This window comes from Tasmannia lanceolata, unplaced genomic scaffold (genome assembly GCF_043159265.1).
Source record: "Tasmannia lanceolata isolate RefF3 unplaced genomic scaffold, GAP_Taslan_0.1 ptg000008l, whole genome shotgun sequence".
In the NCBI taxonomy this organism is placed as follows: domain Eukaryota; kingdom Viridiplantae; phylum Streptophyta; class Magnoliopsida; order Canellales; family Winteraceae; genus Tasmannia; species Tasmannia lanceolata.
The window spans coordinates 59,451,291-59,477,239 of NW_027518685.1; the positions used below are offsets into that span (position 1 = coordinate 59,451,291).

The window sequence follows — 25,949 nt, forward strand, 5'->3', positions numbered from 1 at the left end:
ACGGACATCCTATGCATTATATATAAAAGATTACCAAAATCAACAGTCTAGCCTTTCCTGGTGAAACCCAATATAAAACTTGATGGATCAAGGGCATAGGATCATCCGATCAAAGTGTTGAGAGACAGAAAGAGATCTAAATAACGAGTTTTATTTGCTTTGTTCTTGTGAAGTCCAGTATTTTCAAAAAGTACATTGGGGCCACTTCGTAGGATGATCCAAAGCTTTCATTTTTGGGCCACGACCTAAATAGGCTGTACCCCGTAGATCATCTTCATAGGATTATCCTAACCCTCCCATCCATAGAAGTAGCATATAAAATCTCCCAAGTAACACCTAATTACCAAGGCAAGGTATATGAGATGGCAATATCACCACGAATGAATGCATTACGAATTCAAAACGAATAGTCAAAGTCATTACTATGGAACATGTTGTATTCCGAATTCACAACCAATAGCCATAGTTAGAGCATTGCTTCATAGCGTCGAACAACCTTTTCTTTAAGTTGTTAGGAAGTTAGGCATTCCGTTAGATAGCAACTCATACGGGTCAGACTACTTTTCATTGAGAATTTATAGAAAGGATTGCCTAGCAAATTTTGCATAAAGCCATTTTGCAGAAAGAACAGTAACCTAGTGATGGGGGTAAAATCTAAGCGAAGTGATATATCTGCCCCTTAGATTACTTGGGAAACCCAGCAGCAGTGTACGTGGCAATCAGCCCCATTGAATCCTCTGACGTGAAGTACACCAGCCCCTCTGCAGTCATTGATACATTGCTGCCAGGTGTTCCCAGTAATTGAAAGGGGCGGATTTATCACTTCCCAAATCTTATCACAACACGTGGCGCAAGATCAAGCCAGCAACGTTTACAATGCCATATCATTGGAGTAGAAAGGGAGCAGTTCTCCGGATCTTGACATGTGATACCATTGCCACAGCAGAGTCACCCGGCCATATTCACGGCCAAACTCGACTCCGACTGGCCTCCGTTTCCCTCCCCTAGCGACCCAACATCTTCCGAAAGAAAGCGACAGTACACCGCCATCATGAACTTACACCGCCAGGATCTATCCCCAATCTCAGTTCCACCGTACAAAAGCCTGTTTCAGTCAACCGCCAATCTGTCATCAATAGATCTCCTATCCTATCGAATCACCTTCCATGATCGTAGATGCATGCACTGTCACGCCAATATCTCCAGCGATATACTCGGTCCAAATCACCACAACACGCACCCAGGAAACCGAAACTCCCACCTATACAAAGGGGGGACCCCCATTCAATAGACAACAAGAAAAAACATAGGAGAACTCCATACTCAAAGAAGAACCTTAGTATTCCACCATCAGGGATAGTTCTCCTTTCCTTCCGGTTCCTCAATCTAGTCTCTAAGGTCCCCCTGGAGTTCCGACTCCGGGTTGTCCTTAACCCTTATCTTTGGGTGCAGGATATAGATCAGACGTACACCCCTCGGAAGAAGGATCGCCGATCCGAACCGTTCAATCTGAGCAGCATCACCTTGTAACAGATTTCAACTTATTCATTTAATACGTGAGATTTGCTAGGGACCATCACAGAAGTTATTTAGGAACAACTGTTGCATGATGGTGCAGCCGCATGGGCTCACTTTTCAACAAATTTCACCTTATTTATTTAGATCATCTTATGTGGCTGCACTCTCATGCAACAGCCGTGAATCGCTGAAATGGTTCCCCAACAAATCCCTTAATACTTATTTCGAAAGGAGAACCTTTTCTTTAAAATGTTATACTTGCTGGGAAGTTGGCATCCTCATTAGATGCCTTCTCATATGTATGGTCACAAATATTTGCCTTGGAATTTTTTTTTGGTAAGGGTGCATTTTAGGATAGTTAGATTTTCTATTAATTTCAGTTTATACAAAAAGGAACTGAAAAAATAAAATAACTAAAATATCTAAAAATATAAAATTTAAGCTTAAATTTGGACAACAAATAAAAGGGCGATGATATTTTCAACACCCCCCCCCCCCCCCCCCCTGCAGTATGCATTCACCACCCTTTGAACGTTATTTGACGCCGAAAAGCGTTAAAGTTGCCCACTGTTCATGTTATAACTGGGGCGAATGAGTACTTCGTGGGGGTGAAAATATCATCTCCCCAATTAAAATCGTGAAATTATCATGATATTTTCACGACACATTTGTGAAAAAAAAAAAAAAACAGAGATATCTCAATAATCTTTTAGAATATAAAGAAATTGTCAAAGTTTTATCATTTTATCAAAAAATTTCAAAATATAAATAGAATTCGGATGTATCTCAATAATCTTTTAGAATATCAAGTGTTGGGGTTAAAAATGGATGTCCAATGATATGCCTAAATACGTCACCACCAGCAAGATAAGGTCACCCGGCCGAGTCGATCAGAAGAAATATGATCCCTCCGATGGATGGCCCATGGCGGAGAGACCCTAAGGCGAGTGGCCCAACTTGAGCCCTCACCCAGCACTCCCCTCCGAGTGGAAACCTCCCGGAACGAATGACATTGTCTCCTTGAAAGACCGCATAGCATCTTGTCACTGGATAGTACTGCTGCCATCTCCAGCAACCATATTAGATTCCGTCTGCACCATATAGGATCCTGCACTCGTCATCCACCAAGATATCACAACATGGAGAAGCACAACGCATATCCCATCACATTTTCCTCCAACGTCGTACACGAATAGCCTTCTATAGGCCCGAGTTGAAGCCCCTCATACCCTTAAGGTTGGTCTACGATCAGAAGAAAGACCTCAAGTGGAACGTACACCCAAAGTGATTCTCCGAAAATCCACCGAGGAGTATCGGTCTGCCTATAACCCGTCAACTTTGTTGCCTCCAGCGATATACATAATGCCATGTCACTGTCACATTGCACCCAGGAACTCAGAACCTCCAAAATAAGGGGAACTCCCCCACTCAAAAGAGGGACAAGGCCAGATCTCTCCAATCTCTCCAAGTTCCTACTCCGGGTGGTCCTTAACCTTTTATCTATGAGTGCAAGTCACAGGTCAAGAAACCTTCCAGCCATCGAAATTAGGTAGAAGGCAGTACCAGCACATCAGGACCACCGTTCACACCTATTAACAGATTTGACCAGCATCAGATTGGCACTTTCATTGAGATCTGACCCCTGCATGGGGTGAAAAGGAGATCCAACCACTTTCAATCCACCACCTCTTGCCCTAAGTAGTAGAAATGGCTAGCAGCCATCACCCTAATCACGATCTCCCCTTCATAGCGAAGGTCAGCACTATTCAGATTTGAGCAGCTGCATCGAGAAAATTTCAAAATTTTAACATTTTATCAAAAACTCTCCAAATAACAATCTATTTTTAGAAGGGATGACTTTTAAAAAAATCCGAAACGTATCATTTCCTATTTCAAAAGGCTTCTAATATTGGCACTACCATGTTTTGACCTAACACACCTTGTCTTTTATTATTTAACTAGCTCTCAAAAGCTATGACAATTCTTAAAAGCTCTCACCAGCCAATTAAAACATAAAGGACAACGTGTGTTCGGCTCATTAGTAAAACATGGTAGCGCAAATATAAGTTCCCAAAATATCAAAGATATTTGTGGTTCACAAGAGCCACCCCATTAATCTTTATATAGTCATATGCCTGGTCATCTTTTGCAAACCTGCAATGCAAAAGCTCCTCTCTCTGGAACTAGTCATGGCTGCAATAGTGCAATTACCATCGGAGAACCCGCTCTTCTTTTCCTTCCTTCTTTTACTACCCATTCTCCTCCTCATCATCAACCATCTAAGAAGAACACCTTCATTAAAATCCCCTCTCCCACCAGGCCCACATCCATGGCCCATCATAGGAAACCTTCACCAAATGGGAAAGAAGGCCCACGTCGAGCTGGCCCGATTATCACAAGCCCATGGCCCACTCATCTCACTAAGACTAGGAACACCCCTCCTCATAGTCGGCTCCTCCGCGACTGCTGCCGGAGAAATTCTCAAGACCCACGACCGCCTACTCTCCGGCCGACATCTCCCAAACATAATCACCATAAAAAAACCAGACCCTGACAACTTAGCGATAATTTGGGCACCCGAATGTAATGAAAATTGGAAGCTTTTACGTACGATTTGCCGAATGGAATTGTTCTCAAGCAAAGCTATTGATGCACAAGCGCCGGTGAGAGAGAAGAAAGTGATGGAAATGATGGATTTTTTGGTTAAGAAGGAAGGTGAGGTAGTGAAGGTGGGTGAAGTGGTGTTTGCTAGTGTGTTTAATATGTTGGGGAACATTTATTTATCAGAGGATTTTATTAAGTTAGAGGATGGTGTAGTGGCCGGAGAAATGAAAGAGCTGTTTTGGATTATGTCGGAGATGCCGACCGTTCCAAATATAGCTGATTTTTATCCTGTGTTTGCAAAGTTTGATCTCCAGGGTCTTAAGAAGAAGGCTTTTGATCTTGTTGAGAGGACTTGTGGTATATGGGAGGTTTATATTCAGCGGAGGAGAGAAGGAGGAGACGGTGATGTTTCAAGGCCACAAGATTTTTTGGACGTTCTGCTCCATAATTCGTTCACCAATAATCAGATTAACAACTTGCTACTGGTATTGACTCTCTCTCTCTCCATTTTATTCGGGGAAAAACCCTTGCAACACCCTCTCTCTCATGTTGAAAGGGTTAAAGGTGACCAACCAAGTTTCCTAAAATTAATTATAATACCATTTAACAGAGCAATGTGTATAGATAGATAGAAATAACCTATCAAAAAGAAAGATGGAAATAGGTGGAGAAATTTAGGAACAATTAATAGCATTGGTGTCTATTATCTAAGATTCTAAATGTTTCAAACCGCGTGTGGGCGTGCACATGACACGCTTGTGTCAAGGTTGCCCCTAACAGCCCTTATCATATCGGTATGTGTACCTAAAATAAGAGTATATTTTGACTTTATGAGTTTTTATATGGTGTAAGCCTGTATAGTCCAGTATTTTTTTTTTTTTAAAGTACTCTACTGCCCACACCATATGACGATCCAAACCATTCATATGATGGATCACAATGTAAATACGTTGTAATACTCCAAAAAATCATTTCCATAGGATCACAACCCTCTGATCTATTGAGGTTTCCATATTATACAGTTCCTTTATTCATCAGAGGGCTAGCATCATCCTATGGAAATGAGTTTTTGAGTACGACCTATTTACGTTGTGGCCCATCTCAAATGGACGGTTTAGATCATCCTATGGTGTGAGCTTACAGTACATTTTATAAAATACTGGACTATACGGGCTTACACCATAGAATACTCAGGATTTTATGAAGATATAGGGGATACAATTTGTCCATTTTAACCTAACGTGGGCAAGTGGCATAATAGCCTAATAGGGAGGACCCTTATGAAGCTCTCTCACAAGGGATGTCCGTTCATGATAGAAGCAAAACCAGGAGGCTATCTTTACAATGTAAAGTCAAATAGTCTTGACTTCACATACCCAAAATCTCAATTTTACCATCGATTTGTGAGAGTGACTTTTCTTCGTAGTGGTTTCTTTTGAAAATCAAGTAATTCTAAAATGAAATTGTCTGTTCTGCATATTAAAATAATCAGAAACCCGACCATGCTATATGCATTCATAGCAGGTAGGTCTCATCACATAAGTGGGGGCCACTTGCCGAGTCTTACACTTTGAATGCGCATACTTTTCAAAGGAAAAATATGAGTAGAGAAGAGTACAAGCGGGGAGCACTTGTTCAATGATCCAAACCCTTTATTCCAAGTGCGTAATAGAGCAAAATCCAACCCCATAGGTAAATGTTTTTTCTGTGGTTTTTTCCTTTGGAAAATGAATTTTTCAGTGTTTGATAAACTCATATTTCATGGAAATGTTTTTCCAAAATCAAAATTTTTCTTGTCTTTCAAGAAAAATTGTAAACCTCAGACTTTGGAATTTTATTTTGATTTTCTTTTCCCAGATCCAAACAATCAATAAGAATTGTCCCATGACCATGAGAGTGGATTCTGATGTGGGGCCCATCCCTAATCCACGGCAAGGCATAACGGATAATTGGTTTGGATCATTGGACAAGTGGGCCCAACTTATTCTTCCACGAAATCATACAAATATAAGTATGCATCATATAGCGACCCTATTCCAACACCCCAACCATATTCCAACACCCCAACCATGTTGCGTTGATAACTTTCTCCTTTTTGTTGAATAAGTTGCAAGCAGAAAAGCTCTCAACTGATCAAAACTTCGTCTTGCAACACTATAGCATGTGGTTGCAACTCGGGAAGGGCAGGTCGGGTCATGTCTTTATGGGAAATCAGAGATTCATAAACCCGGTCCTACTCGAGGGTTATGTTGGGTCGGACTGTTTTAAATGTGTTTAGCTCACTATAGTGATTAATTTCAAAGATAGTGATGACGCTAAAATTCGTACCTGAGAATCGGATGAGCGTTGTAGACGGATTCGGCTGTTCGAGTCGGTAGAGCTTCGATCAGTGGGTGCCTGCGCTCACAGAAAACAACGTTAGAAGGGCCCCCGAAGGGGGACTCCAGGGACACCCTCCGACGCTCAAGTCAGAAATCGGCGTTAACAGACAGCTAAGCAAAAATACCAATTCATGGAGAAAGAGAACGTTTTGGGGGTAGAGGAAGATGATCCCCTTTGAGCGTGGGGGTGCCTTTTTATAGGAGAGGAGGCCCCTTGTGCCCACTCGTCAATCATGCCTTTGATTCAGCCCACATGGGGCGTGATTGGTGAAGGATAAGATCGTGGAGATATGATTTCCTAGAATTATGGGCAGAGATCGTGGAAAGTGGCCTTGGCGGGATGCTTTGAATTTGAATGAAGCGCCTTATGCGTAAGGGTTGCCCGGATTGATAGCTTAACGGCGGGATTCCTACGATCATGTCTGGTTCCTCTTGAGGGTCGGTGCCGATAGTTCTTTAAGTGAGTTTGCTCTGAGGGTCGGTACCTGGCATACCGATTTTACCCCCAACATATGTGGGTTTGTGTTGGGCCATTTGTGTGCCACGGTTTGGTCTGAGGGTCGGTACCTGGCATACCAATTTTACCCCCAACATAGTCTGAGGGTCGGTACCTGGCATACCGATTTTACCCCCAACATACATAGTCTGAGGGTCAGTACCTGGCATACCGATTTTACCCCCAACAGATAGAAAACAACAAATCTTCCCACCTAAAAAGTGCATAAATTTAAAAAGGAAACTATCGAACTACATTTTCACATCAACCCGACCCGAGATTCGGTTGGGTTTTTAACCTAAAACCTGACCCAACCCAATCTCGGGTCGATGCGTGTCAGGTAAAACCCAACCTAAGTTGCAACCCTAGTTATTATTGCATCAAGGATTTCTAGATGGGAAACAATGTCTCCACCCACTTTTGTTTGTATTTTTCCTGAAAATGACTTTATTTTAAGGAAAAATGTCAAAACAAAAGAGAGTGAAAATGCTGTTATTTTTAAGAAAAATATAACAACAAAGTCAACCAAATTCAAGGTATTATAAAGATCAATGATTTGTAAAAACTAGATTAATGGTGATCTCGCTTTGGAATTATTCCAATAAGAAATCTAATGGGCTAGCGGCAGGAGGTTTTATCTTCAGTAAATAGGGTTTTTTCTGATTTTTTTCTCCTTAGTATTTTTTTTCTAATTTTTCATACATTTTATAGGCTTAAAATTCTCAAAAGAGGGTGAGCGCGAGTATGACTGGTGACTTGAGAGAGATAGGACTTGTCCGAAAAAGAATGCATATGACTTATTTTGACTAAAATACTCCTAATATAATACTTAAAGATGAAAATTAGAGGTAGTTAGTATAATAAAATCAGATTTAGAACCGTCCCATGGGCTTTTGTTAGTTGTCCGGATCCGATCGGTAAGAATTTTGGATCCTATGATAGGTTCTCAAACTGTTTCCATGGATCATGGTAATATATATTTCTAGGTTGTCCATTTAAGTTCGGATTGGGATAGTCAATGGACCGTCTCGGTCCATCTGGGTCCATGAGCATGAAAAGCCCTTGGAAAACGGGAAAAAAACCCCATTTGAAGTACTTTATTAATTTTCACTGTTTTTTAGGGATTACATATTCTGCCAATGCTCTCTCTCTCCTTGTGCCTCGTCTGTTCTCTTTCGTTGCTTCTCAGCTCATCTTTTACCGTTTGGGCCCACGCATATCTCATGGAATAATTTTTCATTTTTGCCAAACATGCCCTTAAGAAAGTGAGAAAATTACGACATTTTTGTCGATTACACCCCTGATTATACCACTACATAAGCAACTCTTCTTAACCCTTTCTCTTACATGGGCAGGAGCTTTTTTCAGCTGGTGTAGACACTACAGTCACGCAATGGCAGAGCTTATCAAACACGGAGAAGCCATGGAAAAAGTTCGCGAAGAACTTAAACAAGAGATAAAAGAAAATGTAGTAATGGAGTCTAATCTCCCTAACCTCCCCTATCTACATGCTTGTGTGAAGGAGACCTTGAGATTGCACCCTCCCGTCCCTCTTCTCCTTCCTCACCGTGCTCTCGACGCCTGCGAGATGATGAACTATACTGTCCCCAAAGACTCCCTAGTGCAAGTGAACGTGTGGGCCATTGGAAGAGACCCCACCACCTGGTCAGACCCTTTAAACTTCATGCCAGAGCGTTTCCTCGACTCGAATCTGGATTACAAAGGGAATGATTTCGGGTTCATACCTTTCGGTGCTGGAAGAAGAATTTGCCCTGGATTACCCATGGCTACTAGGCAGATACGTTTGATTATGGCTTGTTTGATTCACTACTTTGATTGGTCTCTCCCCCATGGCGTGCACCCTAACCACCTAGACATGAATGAGAAGTTGGGAATCACTTTAGAGATGGAACACCCTCTCCTTCTCATCCCTAAATTAAGAAAATAATCCTTTTTTTTTTGTTACATTGTGTTTCTGAAACTGGAGTGCAATTGTATTTGAGATGGGTTCTAATACTTAGCTAGATTTTAGTTCCTACGAGTTACTTTATGTTGGGGATTATGGCTCATATAATAAGCGGCCTGTTTTCTAGGAAAAGCATTCTGTATTGTAAAAAATTTTATATTTACATGCAAGGAAGTGGGCTCTATACTCATCTTCCAGCTCTATTCTATTGTGGGCCCCATGTGGGTTGCTCTCTCTGACTTGGAACTAAAATTTGTAGTGGGATCCAGCCCAGTGCCAGAGGTAAAAAAAGAGGACAAACAAAGAATGCCACTTTCACGTTTAAATATCCATCGATTCATTTACATCTATAAAAAAAAGGGGTGGCCCAGTGCACGAGGCTCCTGCTATTGCGGGGTCTGGGGAGGGCTAGATGTATGTAGCCTTACCCCTGCTTTGCAAAGAGGCTGTTTTCGTGATTCGAACCCGAAACCACTAGGTCACAATGGAGCAACCTTTCGTGAATCGTGACTGATTTACATCTATAAACTTCTTAATTGTTATGGAGATATTTACATTTTCAAGTAACGTACAATTATGGGCACGACAATTTTCCCATTATGTACAATGTAGACATGGTTTTACGATTCCCCAAGAGCTGCCAACAACCAATAAGAAAGATGTTTAATAAAGTGGAGTGCCATGCATTATCAAAACAGTGGTTGTGTATATAATTCCCAAACAGTCTATTTGGTTGCACAAAAGCCCAGATGACTTAGCAGTTTTGCTGAGCATTTGGCATTTGGGTGCCATGGCAACAAAACCCCTTGCTTGGGTGCCATGTCAACAGAACCCCATGTTTGGTTACCAATATAGCATTAAAATCCCTCAAGACTACCAGGGAGATTAATCATTACATGTTTGATGATGTGTCACTCTTGTCTCCTACATGGGAATGATGATTTTCTCTCATTATTTCTCCTTCGCCTCTCTCCTCTCTATATATTGGTAATTACACTCCCTACCACTACTCTATACGAGGTTGGCAACCAAATTCCACTATTCTACGAGGTGAGTTTTAGGAGTAAATCCAATGGTTGTCTCCTCCTTGGTGACTGTCAAAGTAGAAAAGATTAAATGAGGCCATCTCTAATTGCTTAAGCTTTTGGAGTAATAATTGGTTGTTTCTGTTACATTGTGGACCCCGATCCGAGAGCGGCAGCGAGAGACAGGCCCCCGACTGCCTCTATGATCTCCACATGAAGGATAGCTCTATCAAGGAACTCTCAAAACATGTGCCACCCTCATAGCATAGCACGAGTGACGATAAATGAATGAGATACCTCTTGATCCAGAGCCGGGACTCGAAACCAAGACGTAAGTAAAATAACTCAGAGTCGCCATCCATGGATAGGCAATGGAACCCAAAAAGAAAATGCTCTGTGCAATGAGTAACCAGAAATATATATGGGTCCGTGCGAATGAGGAAGGTCCAAAGAGCACATCATTCCTCCTGAGTGCAAGCACTTTGTCTCTTATGCCATTTATTATTAACTTTGAAGAGTTTTGGGCGAATATCATGTGAAATTGGAAAAAATATCCCCGAGAAAAATGTCTACCTAAACATGCATGACCCGGGGACAATAAGCACATACAAAATAAATAAAAGAAGTATCACCTAAGTATAACTAAATTATGAGTGTCATGCCTAATGAGTGTCTAAGTTCTAGTGAACAAACACATGCATGCTACAACTAAAGATATAAGGTAAATAAAAGAACAAGTATAATGAGATATGATAGGCGAGTAAAAACAGTAAAGCAACTAACAACTAAGCATGTGATCAATAGAATATGAACAAGTGTTACAGCTAAACATGTGAACAAGCAATAAACTAGATAAGATAGGCATGCCAATGCTATAGCTAAGCATGTGAATAATCAAATAGGAAAATAATCTCAATCTAAAAAGAACACACGCAAGAAATAATGGTAACATTAAATATAAACTCTAAAATATTAACAACAAACCCTAAGACTCTAAATGTTGTCGCCCGATTCTTCGGATAGTCTGATGTTCATCTGAAGCCGCATACGCATCCACTCCTCCACGAGAATAAAGGCAACGTAGTTCTTCGCACATATTCTAAACTATGATGCCTAAGACATCTAGACCACTAAACTGGACTCAATCCTAAAAGACCAGACTGGTTTTTAAAGCTTCTTGAGCGATATTTAAATTTAAGTGGATTGTGAATTTTAGGACCCCTATATGCACTAACTAAATGTAAGCTTTTTAACCCTAAGCTAATGCAAGTAGTTCCTATATCATATATGTAACTAGGCTGTACGTACTAAGAAAAACAATGGACAGACTAACACATCATATTCTAGTCATCATTCGGCGTTGTAGATCTCCAACTGACCGGACGGAGGCATTCCTAGCTAGGACAAACTCCTAACTCTAACACAAATACACAACAACCAAAACACTCTATCTAAGACAAACTCCTAACTCTAGAGAAAGAACATTTTGAAAACAATGTTTATCGAGAAAGTTTTGAAATATTTTTGTATTTTTGTATTTTTGAAAGGTTTAAATGGTTTATTTACAAAGTTTGAAATGTTTCTTACAAAAGTTTAACTGAACTTGGGATAAAGATCACAAGCTGCCTACGTACCTCGTGGAAGAGGATCAAGCCAACGTAGTTCGAAAACAAACTTTCCTAATATGCTCTTAAAATCTTTTTAACATTTTAGATATTCCAATGTTTTTTATGTTTTTAAAGTTTTCAAATATTTTTTAGTTTCAAATTTCTAATCTTTTTGGATTTTAAAGTTTTCAAGTGTTTTTTGGATTTTTAAATATTTCAATGTTTTTTAGATTTTTAAAATGTTTTAACCCTTTTGGTCAAAGGCCAAAGGGAACACACAAAGCAACACCTTAGGGTAAAGGGAAAACCCCAAATAAACAAACTCACTAAAAGTGAAATGATTTCAAAACGAATAAACTAGTGAAAATGAAATAATCTCAAACAAGTAAATTAATGTATGACTGAGATAGTCTCTAATAAAGAGAAGTGATAACAACACTAAAGAACAAACTCCTAAACTAAAGGATAAACTCCTAAACTAGTACCGCTAAAGAGGGGGTGTAAATAAGTCGAAACATTATCTCATAGAATGAGGAGATACAACTAAAACAAATAAGGCAAAGCCTGCCTTCTATAAGGGTAAACAACTAACTCTAATGAGACAAAGCATGTCTTCTATGGGGGCTCCAAGTATCCTTACAGTGATAGAAGGCTACTAACAGACCAAGTTGGTCTCTAACTAGAAAGGGGGTACAACTAGTGAAACTTGGGTAGTCTCCTATGGATGACCTCTCTAAATGAGACAAAGCTTCTCTCCTAAAAAGGGATACAAAATGAGACAAAGTATGTCTCCTAATGGGGCTCTAGATGACTCTTTCATTGCCCTTGCAATGATAGAGGGGATTTAACATCTAAGGGTGTCTAAAAGACTGGGTTAGTCTACTAACTAAAGAGGGGAGCGCTACTAGGACCGAGCAAGTCCTCTAAAGATGGGCTTGGCATAACTCCTTCATCGCCCTTGCAATGAGGGAAGGATTAAAGGAAAAATGATGATGTGTGCAAAAGATGTAATCAATGGGCAAATGACGCAACCGAGAGGCAAGAGATGTAAGCAATGGATCTCAAAGACGCAATGAGACATGGCATGTCTCCAAGAATGAAACTCGCAAGATTTGAAAGGTTTAAACATGTTTTAGAAGTGATCCTATGAGTTTTAGATGCTAAGTTGTCTTTTAGTTCAAGAATCGGAAGAATGGAGCATGCTTGTTCGTGGTGTGTCTCTAGCAGGGTGCTAGCATCTTTTAATGGTTAATTTCAACTTCTTTTAGATATTTTCAGTATGTTCTATTAAGGTTTGATTATAATTAAATCATTTGTTTGCATACATCATTGATTTCAATCATGTAGCATTGAAAAGATATTGAAAGCACACAACACAACATGCAAATTTCACTAAAAATGCCCAAAATTTAAAATAAATCATAAGAATTACTTTATATATGATTTATAATCTGCTAGCATGCTTAACATAATAAAAAATATCCATTTGAATTAATCTAAGCTCAAAACAACCTTAAAAAAATCCACCAAACATGCAATTTTCACCAAAAAGGGTAAAAATGCCAAACAATTCATAAAAATTATTTAATATATGATTTAAAACTTGTTAACACACTCATCATATCCAACTATAAGCATTAAAAATGATTTAGGCCCAAAATAGCCTTGAAAAGCAATGAAAGGCAAAATCATAACTAAATAGGCAATTTTCACAAAAATGTCCCAAAAATAGCAAGTAAATCATGAAAAACATCCAATACCCGAAGGTTTTGGGGAGAAGATGGGCTGACACTGAGCCCACTCTGGCCTCGCAGGGACTGCCCCTAAACGTAAGGCACGTACTCTTCTGCTATTGAAACCAAAAGAAACACAAAAAACTTGGTGCGTTTCGTTTAGATCGAGACTAGTAGCTTGATTCTTGAATCATTCTATACTGGAAAGAATTGAAGGAAATCGTTACACACGATGTTTAGGAGAAAACGAGTCATAGGAAACCCTTCCATAGTATAGGATTTTGAATGCGATAATACCCCCCTACAACCAAATGGCCTCAGGAGAGGAAGATCTAAAGCAATTCACCTCATTTTGAGTTTTAGTTGAATTTCGATGTGAAAATGGCAAAACTAAGTGTTGTCCAGCCTCTTTTTGCCATTTTTCATCAATTTTTTGTTGGAATTCATAGAAATTTATTATGTGGAGGTGTAGAGCTCGTTGAGATCTTCAATTTGGCGTATAATTGCCTAAAATTGGCCAAGAAACGAAGAAGTTATGCAAATTTTAAGATTTCAGCTGAAAATTTGGGTTAAATGGTGAATTCTTGGATGCTTTTTGTGAAAATCTTTAGATCGGATGTGTTAGGCTTTGGAATTAAAAAATATGTGTTAATATGTGTGTAATGTGAATATCTAGAGAAATACATGATAGATCTAGGGTTTTGATGTGAAATGCTCTTGCAAGATGTTGAAAATATTGAAATACATGCTGTCTAGATTTATATTTGTATCATTTTTCATAATTTTTGGTCAAATCTGAAAGGAATGGACTATGTGGGGTTGTTGATCATTCTGAGATCTTCGATTTGGCATTTTATGGCCCAAAGTTGGCCAAAGAATAAGAGAGTTATGCTCTTTTTTAGTTTAAGCCATTCAATGTGTTCAATTTTTAAGTTTTTTAGAAATTTATCGCGTCGAGTAACTTCTGAGCTGCTTCTGGTTGGATTCGGCTAGAGCCATAGAAGATAAAGTTGTTCGTTATGAGATTTTCTAAAACTTTGTCAATGTGTTCTTTTTTCTAGAAATAATGTCAGGTGTGTCAAAAATCACTTTCAAAATTTCAGTTTTCTGGAAAAACTGTTTGTTGTAACAGCAGATTATCGGATATTTTTGGGGCGCTTCTGGCTAGATCTGGCCCGAACCGTTGAAGACAAAGTTGTTCCTTGAATGATTTCCTAAAACTTTGTCCTTGAGCAAATTTTTCAGAAACGATATTTTGAGTGTCAAAGCAGAGCATGAAAAGCTGAAACACTAATGTGCTTTTTAATGGCGATGAGCCGGAAACAGCCATTTTTCGGCCACTTCTGGCAGGAACCAGAGGAAGTGATCAACTGGAAGAATGTCACTCATGCTGAGATCTACAATTTTGATTAGTAGGGTTGTTTATGGTTTTGATGTTTGAGGGGTCCGAAATTCAATACAAAGTTATATTTTTCACACTAACATAACTATGTAATTTCTTGAAAATCATGGACAACATGAGCTCTAATCATTTTTAGTGGTTGTTTTTTTATGTTTTGAGCTTGGTAGCAAGTCATGTCTCCAGCATAATCGGGTCCATCGATCTTCAGATCATACTCTTGATCATCATCATACTCGTCGCCATGCTGCTGGCGATAAGGAGCTCTGTACCCTTGATGACCCCCTCGGTATCGTCCTCGGCCACCTCGAGCATTCCAGTTCCCCATCCGGATATGATCAAATGGCTGGTCACGCTTGAAGTTGTCCCCTATACTATTCCGATCCTGGCCACCTAGATCTTGATTATGTAATAGTATTTCGGCTTCAGGTGGCTGGTTTCGGTTTCCTTGGTTCCTTTGTCTAGGCTGATCATCCTGGACAGTTCGTTGTTTCGGATTAGTTTGCCTAAGACCTTCTAAAGCAGCGATTCTTATTTGGACGGCTTGAAGCTCATTACCAACGGCTTGTAGCTCTCGACTGTGAGCCTCACGATCCACTCTACTAAGCCGTATCTCTTCGCGACTAAGATTTAGATCCTCCCTAGTATCTCTAATGAGTTGAGCTAACTCATCATTGGATATAGGATTGCTAGAAGTCATTGCGCGGTAACCTTTACCACTCCTAATGGGCATACAAGGGAACACTAGACACTAATCGGGACACTAACACCCTACGGTTTCCAAAGGTTAACTCTAGGCTTTGATACCAAGTTGATGCAAGACAATACCTAGAATAGGGAAAATCCTACACTCCAAATGGGATAATGGGTTTAGGAAACTTTTAGGCTTACTTAGAAAACAAAATAGCACAGAAATTAACTAAGTATGGGCCGATTTGACTCTCTAATTTCTACGGGCAGCAGTAAGACTTATACAGGCAATTATAAGTTAGAGAGATTACAACTCATATAAAATAAATAAATCTATGCAAATGAAATCAACAAGTAATAGGTCCTAGAGATAACAGATAATAGCAAAATTAACCCAAAACTATAGTCTATTATGCAAGATCAATTAAAATAACAAAGAACAATGTAACCCAATGAATTAAACCTCTATAGATATGAAACTAATATCATTCAATGATTCACGGCAAAGAGGGAATTTCAGCAGTTTCAAAATATTAGAAGAAAAAAAAATAGTTCAAATTAACGGCCAAAATTGTTTGATGCTGTTATGCAAAGGCTGGAATCAAGGGGCTATTAATTAGGAATTTGGGAGAGTTTAAAGCAATGGATCTTCAGTATTGGGCTGGAAATTTGATTCCAACTAGGGTTCTTCAAGTTTCCAATTGAGATCTTACGAACAAAGAAATTAAATTGAATCTAGGGTTTCCAATTTGTTGGACAAAGAAGGCACATGCAGTTTGGGTTTTGATCGTACCTGTGATGCAACAGATCTGAGAGATGAGAAGAGAAGAAGTACAGGAGAGGAGAAGGGTCGGCTCCAAGCCACCTGCAGAGAGAGAGAAGATTTCCACGGCAATATGCAATATGCGATAATTTTTATTCCCCCCTGAAAAGTAGTGTCAAAGACTACATATAGAGAGTTCACGGGTGAATGTTCCCCAATTCTAAGTGGGGGTTAGATAATTACTTAAGCACTAAATAATTTGTTTCCTATTCTATTACAACTCTAACATAATCAATTACCATCTAATAATAGTAATAAAATAACATGCAACTAATGAAATAAAGCAAAAATAATAAATAAATAAAGAACGTCCCACTCATGGTGGTAACGTAGCCCACTCATGGGATCATTTCCATCATCATCAACTATCACGATCATCTCCATTATCAAAAGTACGGATCGCGGATATCCTTTGGCTTTTTCGACGCCTATAGACCTTGAATCCCTTTCCATGGTCGATGCCCCCATCACTAAGACTCCCTAGACAACTGAGAAGGTAACTGGCTGATCTAGACTGACTCCACAATTAGAAGTCCTACTACCTAAGACACTAAGAAAAGGGAAGAACACTCTAAGCCTTTAGCGGAATACTAACGGATTTCGAAGTGGCGTTTGGTTTTGGAAGCAATTAGGAATCTTAGCGTTGGTCTATAATACTAAATCGGTGCAAACTCAGAGGTTTGCGAGTGATTTCGAAGAACCTCAGGAGCTTAATAAAGTAGTTTTCATTTAAGATAGATGAAATAAGTACCGCAAATAATCAAACTAGCCTAGGATGCTTATTTTATGTTAGTCATTAAGAATTTAAGATGATTCGAGAAATAACTTAAAGCCAATCTCAACCATGCAATGACCATAACAACTCTCATCAAAGAAGCAAAATATATAAATGGCTGCAATAAACATAAGGGTTAGAATACAAACTAATAATAAGAGAAAATAGATCAAAGGCCTAAAAATAACTACCTATGTAAGAAATAAAGGGTCTCAAGGGTAATTGATGTGTAATGGTAGTAGTTCATTGGGCTGAGGTAGATCAAAGCAAGGAAGCGGGATTCTTCCCTGGGAGTGGGGAACCTCGATTTCCGAGTTCTCAAATTTGAAACGGGAATCTTCTCGAATCCCCAAAAATTGGGAATCCCGGTTCGGATTCGTCGGAAACCCGATTCCCACATTTGGGAATCGCGATTTATGACTCCCTGGAAATCTGATTCCTACTTTTGGGAACCGTGGTTTAATGTTATGTGAAACGCGGTTTCCCGGTGATTCTCCTGAGATTACCTGGCGATGCCCAACTCCCTAGAGATTCCCCAACAATTCCCTAGCGATTCCCGGCGACTCTCCGGTGACTTCACGATTCCCACTTCCGACCATCCCGGGAGCCTTCGATTCCCGCTCTGGCAAGTTTGGATCAAAGAATGTCTAATATGATTAGTACGGTAGTGGGAAGGATATCACCTGAGTAGAGCATCTCATCAACCTCTAATTTCATATATCGGAGGCTCAAGAGAGTGGGGGAGAACCCGGAAATTTCGATCAGTCCCAAAGTGGCGGCAATCAGCAGTAGGATGTGTTTGGAGTAAAGACTATGATGTAGATGTGGAAGCGTGCAACCTCAAGTATCAAAGAAACTTAAAAGGAATAAAAATTTGCGGTAAAGTGATGTACTTGTAGCGATAAGCAATAAGAAATTGACCAGCAGTAAGCAACGCAACACGGCAGTGGTGGATCAAGAACGGCATATAAAGGAGACAAGAGAAGACTCTTTTAGGATGATCAGCCCCTAAAACAGTTCCAATAGTCCTAAAAATGGAGGGGACTGCAAGAAAGAGAGAAAGGTAGCAAAGGGAAGTAGGAAAAAGGAGAAAGGTGGAGAGGAAGGTGTAAGAGGTGAAGGAAATACACCCTTCAAAAAAATGGCAAAGGAAATAGAGAAATATGAGCTACTATGGGGTCAAAGACTACTTGAAACAGCTAAGGAACTGATTTTTTATGAAAACTGTGAAGGTTAAGAGGGAAGGAAAGATGAAATCTCCCTTTTGCATCAACTCAATGGGAGGAAGGGTTGAATGTCAGGTCGGCCCTATATCTTGACCAATGTGATTTTATTTAACTTAAATCACCCGAGTCATTACACAATGACCTAAATTCGTTCTCTTAAAAATTAAGGGAAAGTTACTAACTCAAGGGCAAAAGGGTCCAACTATGGGTTAAACATGTGAAGTAGTGTGTGAGGTGGTGTGAGCGTTAGATGATGTGGATAACTTCCACATCTAGGCTCTAAAATAACAATATACTAAAATAGAAGTTCCTAGATAAAAAAAAATAGCAACTAAACAACTATAAAGTCTCTAAAAATGGTGTAATCATGGCCGGATCACATCACCATCATTACAGAGATTGGGAGGGGGACGCCTTTAGAGGAAGATAATTCTTGGGTAATATTGAGGTATTGGTGGGGTATTAGAGAAGAGACTCAAGTATAGAAGAGTTATCATTTAGAACTAGGCCATCTCTTTTAGAAGTGGAATGTCGCAACCATATTTTTATTCATCGCTCAATGACAACTAAATTTTGGAATGCTATCCTTATTTATATTTATTCATCACGTGAACTGTGGACCCCCGATCCCGAGGAAGGTGAGGGACGAGCCCCCAACCGCCTCTAAGATCTCCACATATGAAGGAGAGCTCTACCAAGGAACTCTCGAAAGAATACCCCACAGCATGAGTGGTGATGTATATGAGATACCTCTTGATTCTGGGACTAGCCCGAAACCAAGACACACCTAAAATAAGAAAGAGTCGTCATCCAGGGAAGTCGGCCCTGGAACCCAAAAGATACTATGTCGCAACGGATAACCAGAGATACAAAGGTCTATACCTGGTGACGAATGAGGAAGGTCCGAAGAGCACCCTCATCCGCTCGAGTGCAAGCACTCGGTCTCTTATGCCATTTTTATTAACATTATTAACGTTGAAGAGATTTGAGGGAAAATCATATGAAATGGGAACAAATATCCTCGAGAAAATGTCTACCTAAACATGCATGTCCCGGGGATGGAAATAATAAGCGCACACAAAATAAATGAAAGAAGTGTCACCTAAGAGTAGCGAGGTTATGAGTGTCATGCCTAATTGGTGTCTAAATTCTGGTAGACAAACACATATATGCTACAGCTAAAAGTATAAGGTCTATACAGGAAAGTAAGAAAACACAGGAAAACATACAACATGACTCAACACCACACACAACACGACACGACAAACCCTAAACTCTAATGTGAAATTTGACTCGAACCAGGATGGTCATCCTGGCTGCTCTACGTATCCCGACCTCGAAAAGAATCAGAGTCAATGTAGTTATATGGCCTATTCTAAACTACGATGCCTAAATGTGCCTAGACTACACTAGACTCAACACGACAGGACTCGACTCATGTTTAAGTATTTTAGACACGCCTATATGGTCCTAAACTAATGTAAATCAACCTAGTCTAATGTAGGTGGGCCCTACATCCTATGTGTAAGTAGGCTGAGACCCTAGAAAGTGGGCTAACTAAGTGCATCATAATCTAGCATTCGGCTCAACTAAATGTCTAACCAACCATTACTCGAGGTCTTCTAACTCTAGGGACACTCACACGACAAGACACAACAAACAAGACCAAACAAAACTCTAGACAATCTAAACCCCCACTCACACCATCCTAGAATCTAAGGGGAAGAGCTTTTCAAAAATATTTGGTTTTTTTAAGAGTTTTTCACTTTTTTAGGGTTTTGAATTTGTTAATGATTTTTAAGGATTTTGGTTTATTTATTTACAAAATGGTGACTCTAAGGTGACGACCTCAAGCTGCCTACGTACCCCGTGGAAGGAGATCAAGTCAACGTAGTTCGGAACAGACTTTCCTAATTACTCTCATAATGACTCTTGACTTTTTCAGATGTTTCGATGTTTTTCAGATGTTTTCATTGTTTTTGTTTTAAGGTGTTTTCACCCTTTCAGTAAAACGGAACCTACAAGACAACACTCCGTGATCCACAACATGACGGAGTGTCAACACTAAGGACAGAATCCCTAAAGCTAAAGGGTATACTCCTATCTAAGGGATAGACTCCTATACTCTACAAGGGTAGGACAGACTCCTAAAAAGGAAATGACAGACTCCTAAACATCTATAAGGGCAGGACAGACTCCTAAGATTTGCAAAGGTTGGACAAAATCCTATACTTTGCAAGGATTGGACAGAATCCCATGACTTGATGAAAGGCTGAAGAGAATCCCATGACTTAATGAAAGGTTAGACAGAATCCGAGCTCCTTCTGATGATAGGACAGACTCCTGAAAGATAGACTCCTAACTAAAGGACAGGCTCCTATGTATAGGAAGGACTCCTAACTAAAGGGTAGACTCCTAGTTATGAGGATGACTCCTAGTCTATGAGCTGACTCTTAACCTATAAACTCTAAGAGGAGTGCTAACTAGACTAAAGCAATTCTCCTGGAAGAAGGGGAGACAAAATGGGGTGCTAGTGAGACTGGGTAAGTTTCCTAGACACAGAGGTGGGCTCCAAGTATCCCTATCATTGCCCTTGCAATGATAGATAGGGTAAGGCAACTAAAAGACTAAGTTAGTCTTCTACTAATAGGGGTACAAGTTGGAGGGGGTTCTATAAATGAGGATAAGGTAAACTCCTAAGAGTGACTCACTAATGAGACAAAGCATGTCTCTTAAAAGGGGATGACTTTTCTACTGAGACATAACTTGTTTCCTAAAAGAGGCTCTAGATGACTCTTTCATTGCCCTTGCAATGATAAAGGGGATCTAATGTCTAGGGGTATACATTTCTAAAAGACTGGGCAAGTCTTATAAATAAAGAGGGGAGTGCTACTTGGACCGAGTAAGTAGCATGTGGATGGGCTTGGGATAACTCCTTCATTGCCCTTGCAATGATAGGCTAGGACAAAACTAAAAGACTTAGTTAGTCTCTATAAAAGACAAAAAGAAGAGAAAATGCTATTTGGACTTAGCAAGTCCCCTAAAGATGGGCTTGGGATAACTCCTTCATCGCCCCTGCAATAAAAGGGCTACTAATGTCTAAAGTTCATGTATAATGGACTAGGAAAGTCTCCTAAAGAAAAAAGGGCAAAATGTTTCTGAGACTTGACAAGTTCTATCGAGGTCTAGGATGACTTCCATGCCATCATGAGGCTTTAATATTAAGACAAAGACATAAAGACTATGGGTCATGATAAAACAAACTTATGTTTAAAATAATGTGAACTTCGATCTCAAATACCCAACAAGAGTAATAAGTCAACAGGGGTAGCAAGATGAAACATGACCGGGGATAATAAAATCCAACAAATACAGTCACTATATGCTTTTAAACAAATACAAATCATAGTTGCAAAGTGAAGGAAATTGTAAAATAGCAGTTACAATCATAATTGCAAAGTGTGGAAATTCAAAGGACAGCAGCTATAGGCTTTTAAACCTATAAAATTCATAACTGTAAAGTGCAGAAAACTATAGAACAACATCTATGGACTTTTAAACCACCACAAATCATAGCTGTGAAGTGCAGGAAATTGTAGGACAGCAGCTATGGACTTTTAGACCAATACAAATCATAGTTGTTAAATGCAGGAAACTATGGGACAGTAGCTATGGGCTTTTAAACCATTGCAAATCATAACTGTAAAGTACAGAAAACTATGGGACAGCAGCTGTGGGTTTTTTAACCATTACAAATCACAATTACAAATTGCAGAAAACTGTGGGACAGCAGCTGTGGGCTTTTAAACCATTATAAATCACAATTACAAAGTGCATAAAACTGTGGGACAGCAGCTATGTGCTTTTAAACCATTACCAATCACCACTACAAAGTGCATAAAATTGTGGGACATCAGCTAGGTGCTTTTAAATCATTACAAATCACAACTACAAAGTGCATAAAACTGTGGGACAGCGGCTAGGTGCTTTTAAACCATTACAAATCACAACTACAAAGTACATAAAACTGTGCTAAATCACAAACGAAACTAAACTAAATTGATAACATGGATAGAACCTTTGCTGAATCACAAATGAAACTGAATCATAACACATACAGAACCTAAGCTGAACCACAAACGAATCTGAACTAAAAAAAAAAGTATTTTCAGCTGACATACATAAAGACATAACTGAGCTAAAATTTATCTTTATCTTTCCCAAACCACATGAAGAGAATACTCAGAAAACAAACCAAACATCCGAATATTATCTTATGGAATTTATGATAACTGTAATGTTACAAAACATTCAGCTCAATAATTGGGCATTGTGAGTCTCTAAAAAAATCCCTAAGGAAATTAAAAGATATGAAAGAGAATGAACTGATTCCCTGACACACAGAGCATGGATTTGAACTATACACAGAACATGAACTGAACCGCAAGAGAATGAGCTGACTTTATAATACAGAACATGAACCATTTTATTATACCAGCTAATTGCAAACCTAAAAAATCCTATACATTGACAAGATTAAAACCAAGGCATAGGGATACAACTTAGCCTTTTCCAACCAGTATACATGTCAGCATTTGGAAACCACTATATAAAACAATTATTTTAAATACTATCCAGTAACATAGATCATTAGCTACATAACATATAATTAAAGTATCAGACAAATCCTTTTTATGAATAAGAGGCATTCTAGTCATGACCAATAACAATTCAAATCTTCAAGCTAAAGATAATCATGTATAAAATTCCCATTTCAAGCTAGGTCATCTACTATCTATTGTCGTATAAAACAGAGGACCCTTGTATTCATTTAAACTTTTCACATCATCAGGCATCCAAGTAGAAATCAAGGCTAGAATTTTGAAAGAAATATACTATCACAATTCTTTTTTAAAAAAAAATCACCACACCAATAGAGTAAGTCAAGCAAAGATCTCCCAACTATGCATCAAATACCATTCAAAACTGAAGTAGAAAAAGTTCTGGCATGTTATGATATTATTGCCAAACAAACAACTAAATTCTTCTTTAGCTCACTACCTCCATTCAACCTGATAGGTGATGATACGATTAAAGATTCATACAGTTCAATATAAATTCCATGTTGAAGTTTGTTCTTGAACCATTTTTACCTTAACTAAAAGGACATTCCTAAGATAACAATATCAAAACAAGACACATAACCCACTTATACAGACCTTACAATATGCAGACATCCAAATCAATAAAAGAACAAAGCTTCTAATCCAAAGCTAAAAAAACAACTAATGATAAGCAAAACATTAGTTTAAACAAACATAAATGAATGAAATGCTAAAGTATGTTCAAAAAATGCTATCTCAGACATAAAAAAAGATACTCTACCAATGCTAAGACAATCTGAACTTGCACCAAACATAAGATAGATAATCTTCAGACCATATAATTAGACATTATCAAAGACAAAAAAAGATGATGAACACTAAATCTACTCATTAATAGCCACCATATAACGAAGGGTTATAACATGCCTTACAGACATACTGACTGGATATCTTGATAAGCATAATTTTAAAAAAAAAAAAAAATTTGAAACAAGGAGCTCAAGTTCTAAAAAAAACAAATGTGATCTTTACTATATTCAATAGAAACCTCAAGCTTAAAATACGACTCAATACAATATCAAATTCTCCACCATTATATTTTAGTTCTTGAATAAAACATCTTTGGAAAATTATGCATTTGCATTCCTATTTGTAAATGATATGTTGGATGTACTATAATCCCCAGGCGACCAACTGCTAATATATTTTAGAAGAAAACGTACAAATCTTTGTTAAATGAAGTCATACAAACCAACTAAAATTCAAACAAATTGAACTGATGCAATTATCAAGGAATAATTAGAATTAAGATGAAGATGAGAGAGGTGAAACAGTATTTCACATCTATCCTAAAAAAATCTGAGTTAGTATCTTAAGCAATCACATGATTTTAAAAGGTATTTCTCATAACTACTATTCCATAACTAAAATTTAATCTGAGTCGATACATGAACTTCCAAAACCACCAAGATTCCAATGAAAACCATTCATCTATATAAAAATGTTTCAGTTTAAACAGTCAAAAGACTAAAAGAAATTGTTGAACCAGTTTTGAAGTAGCAAATCATGAGCAAAACATTGTGAAAAGTCAATCAAAGAATAAAAAATAAATAAATAAATACTCGTCCTGAATTATAACACTTTAAAAAAAATCATATTCTCAATTTTCTTTCAAATTGAAGCTCATCCATAAGACCACGACATCAAATTACCTTATTAAAAATCAAAACCTTGACCACTACTAGAATAAGTAACTCATTGATATAAACTGAAGCCACACTCTCAGGCACAAGTTATCAAATTAGATGACCTAAAAAAATCAAGACAATCTCAATACAACAAGATCATGATTCTGATGATCATAACAACAAGCCTCAAATCACTATTTCATCAAATCATCTTAACAGACTTCATCAAAGAACCAAAAATCATGCAAATAAAAAAAAGAAAACAGCAAAATCAGTGAGAATAATACCTTTCTTCTTTAGACTTCCAATACAACACTCTTTTCTTTATCTAATCTTGCTTTGAAATGCACAGTCACCTCTTCTTTTTCTTCTTTTCTTCAAATATTAAAATCTCCATGTTGAAGAGATCTCACTGATGGAAATGATTCCAGCTAAATTGTAGAAGAAACCTCAAACTTGTAATCGTGCTTGGAGATCCTCAAAGCTTTGATTTGTAGAAGGATAACTAAGACTCCAAATTTGTGCTAACGAAGGTTTGATCCGATATTTTTCAGAGGAAAAGCTAGGGTTTCAAAGCTTACAATCTCAAGTAAAACAAGAATCTGAGAGTTCTGATCTAAATTTTAAATTAAGGAAAGCAATGAAACTAAAATTCGGTACAAAGCAAGAAATTAAGTTTTTCTCAAGTAGAATGGTGGTTTGAAAATATAACAGAAAGAATAAATGAAAGCAAAATCTAGCAAACAATGAGGAAAATCCTAGATGGAGCTTGGCCGGAGCATGACCGGGGTTTTTGCCAGAGAAGATCAAAGAAGAAAGGCTAAAAAGTTAGGTTTTTTAGAATCACCCTCTCTTTCCCTCTCCCTCTCTCTGATTTTGATCAAGAAAAAAATGAGCTCCCCCTTTTACACTAATTCAATTGGGTTTATATAGGGAGATTATAGATTCGTACCCTCTTTTCCCTTGGGACAACCCCCTATGTAGTTGATTCACCCCCTACTAGTGTATTATGACTACTCTTTCTACAAACAGGGGGTGGCTTGAATAAGAAAAAAAACATTTAACTCTAGTTGTTGTGGGGTAAGGGATTGGTAGTGACACACCCTTGTTGGGTAACCCACTCCTCTTATTCCTACACTATGTTATACTACACTATCTACCACGCTCATCTTGATGGGCAAACCTCTACGGATTTCAATGAAATTTTGCAAATTTTGCAGGGACCTAGCTGGGACCCTAACCTACACTGGGGTCTAATTTGGAGCTCTAAACCATTAATTTGACAGAGTTTTTATTAAAACTGACAGGTTTAGGGTTCGGTCAAAATGGAGTGTCTACACGAACCTGTGACCACCATGTCACAATGGAGCAACCTTACCATTGCATCAAGGCTCGCCATCTACAAAGCAGGGGT

The 25,949-nt window shown here is 38.6% G+C and overlaps 1 pseudogene across 1 annotated transcript; it reads left to right on the forward strand.

The window, feature by feature from the left end:
* Positions 1-3,655: 3,655 nt before the first annotated feature.
* On the forward strand, positions 3,656-9,166 carry LOC143885398 (putative (S)-N-methylcoclaurine 3'-hydroxylase isozyme 2; annotated as a pseudogene). Its single transcript, XR_013253265.1, has 2 exons — positions 3,656-4,607; positions 8,355-9,166. The product of XR_013253265.1 is annotated as a putative (S)-N-methylcoclaurine 3'-hydroxylase isozyme 2 (transcript).
* The last annotated feature ends 16,783 nt before the right edge of the window (positions 9,167-25,949 follow it).